Genomic DNA, 2744 nt, shown 5'->3' with positions numbered 1-2744 from the left:
TGTAAGCCCTTTTCTGCTTCCATCCTTGGCTCTATATTGGTCGAACCTTCACGCATAATCCTTTCTCTCTCTCTCTCTCTCTCTCTCTCTCTCTCTCTCTCTCTCTCTCTCTCTCTCTCTCTCTCTCTCTCTCTCTCTCTCTCTCTCTCTCAGATGTAGGTGCTATGTCACGAAAATCAATGCCCGTTCCGTAGGAGTCGTATCGTAGATTTTGTATGGTTTCTCTAGCAAACTCTCCGTACTTGTGCTCATGCTCATTACATATCCTACGCTTGCGCAAGATTTGATACTTACAGAGCGTGCACGAGCATGCAATCTTTTCCTCCATGTTAGTTGATGACGTTGCCATCTACAATGATTATGAATGTTGTTTTAATATATATACTCCTCACAATGTAAACTACCTCGCATTCTCTAGTCTTGCCCAATCTCCGTACACCTCGGTCTATAGGTGTACGGAGATCAAGACCACCGGGTCAAAATCTCGTCTTTATTTGTCAAATCCTATATGGGTAGACACATACGTGCACTCCCAAGTGTACATGGCAATGCATGTAGTGGGAAAAACCCCTTTGCCTCTTTTAGTTCCATAGTTTCTTCTAGAGGGAGAGAGAGAGAGATAGAGAGAGTTTCTGTCCTTTTCACACAATTGGTCAGCCAACCTAACTCTTTCTCTCTCTCTTTCTCTATCTACTATCTATCTCTCTCTCTCTCTCTACCTCTGTAGCTATCTCTAGTGAATTCTCTCTCTCTCTCTCTCTCTATATATATATATATATATATATATATATATATATCACTCTATATCTCTCTATTTCTCTCTCTCTGTCTATGTACCCTATCTCTCGTTCTTTCTCTCTCGATCTCGCTCTCACTATCTCTCTTTCTCTCTCTATTTCCCTATTTCCCTATCTCTCTCTCTGTCTCGCTCTCCACTTTCCTCTCTCTCTCTCTCTCTCTCTCTCTCTCTCTCTCTATATATATATATATATATATATATATATATATATATATATATATATATATATATCACTCTCTCTCTCTCTCTCTCTATTCCCTATCTCTTTCTCTCTCTCTATTTTCCTATATCTCTCTCTCTCTCTCTCTCTCTCTCTCTCTCTCTCTCTCTCTCTCTCTCTCTCTCTCTCTCTCTCTCTCTCTCTCTTGCGCGCGCTCTCTACTTCCCTATCTCTCTACTGATTAAACGAGCGGCTGAGCTAGGGAGATCCAGGGCGCCCACGACTGCGGAGGACTACACAACATCGACAGAGGCTTCATCAGAGGATCCAGGTCACTTTGGCTTGACATGCACAATGCCCGGTCAGACTACTGACCATGGAGGAGATTGATGAGATCCGCCAACGAAGACAAATGCTGGATCTCTTATGATCTACCTATCCTAGCTAGCTGTTTTAGCTGCTTAGTCCACACCCAGCAGTTTAGGATTCCATAATATTTTATTTTGTCATTTTGTCATCTTGTTACTCTGACTTTGTATCAAATCCACCACATTGTAACTTTCTGGTCTCATAGGTCACTTTGGCCTTTTGAAGACGTTAATATAACATTTCATTTCATTTCTCTCTTTATTGCATACATTAATTCTCTCTGTGTGTGTGTGTGTGTGTGTCTCTCTCTCTCTCTCTCTCTAGTTTTAATTTCCTACGCATACTTTTCTCTCTTTCTCTCTCTCTCTCTCTCTCTCTCTCTCTCTCTCTTTAATTTTCTACACGCACACACACTTCGCTCTCTCTCTCTCTAGCTTTTTAATTTCTTATTTACACACATACACACACACACACACATTTCTCTCTCTCTCTCTCTCTCTCTCTCTCTCTCTCTCTCTGTCTCTCTCTCTCTCTCTCTTTCCTACACACACACACACACACCACACACACACTCTCTCTCTCTCTCTATCTCTTTCCTAAACACACACGATGTAGAGAGAGAGAGAGAGAGAGAGAGAGAGAGAGAGAGGTTGGGGGGGGGGGGGGGGAGAGTTTCATAATACATGCGTAGAAGGTTTTGGCCAAGATCTGAGCGCACGCATCGCAGACAAAAATGCCCCCTGCGCGCGGGTTTCCCCTTTTTTCCTCCAATTATTTTGCGTCGAAATGTGCGTCGATATACTCGTGGTAATGTCCGTCAATATACGCGTGGAAAAGTATGCCTTGCCACGTGTATTTCCACGCGCATATCAATGGATATTCCGACGCAGATATCGACGAGATGAAAGTACACCGATATCCGCGTGGAAAGGTACGGCCGTCGATATATACTGCATTGATATCTTGATGTTATGTTGTAGTGAGTACTCCTTCTTTCTTGAGGGTCAACTCTTATCTTTAGAAATGGACTTGAGGTTTAAGTTTTCCACATCAACCTATTGTTTCCAAGTGAATAAAGGTCATAATTAATAATTCCAAAGTTCGATGTTTGACCTGATTGTTCCGTTGGAACGCTTTATGACTTAACGAAATGAAACCTTAAATATTTGGAAAGTAAATGAAATAGTTTTATTAAAAAAATATTGGGTACATTAAAATTAATGTTTGTCTTTTGAAATTGCAAAAAAATGAGATTTAAAAAAAAACCACCTATCATTATTGTAGCCTACCATCCATTGCTGACGCAACATTCTCTCTCTAGCGCTAAAAGACCAAATTTGACTCCAAAAATTTCTTAATGTGGAATCTCCCCAAAATTCATCCAATTTTGTCCATGGCCACTACTTGGTATAGATT

The sequence above is a fragment of the Adiantum capillus-veneris genome, chromosome 29 (assembly GCF_014529385.1).
Source record: "Adiantum capillus-veneris isolate H3 chromosome 29, ASM1452938v2, whole genome shotgun sequence".
NCBI classification, from domain to species: Eukaryota; Viridiplantae; Streptophyta; class Polypodiopsida; order Polypodiales; family Pteridaceae; genus Adiantum; species Adiantum capillus-veneris.
This window is presented reverse-complemented; position numbering follows the sequence as displayed.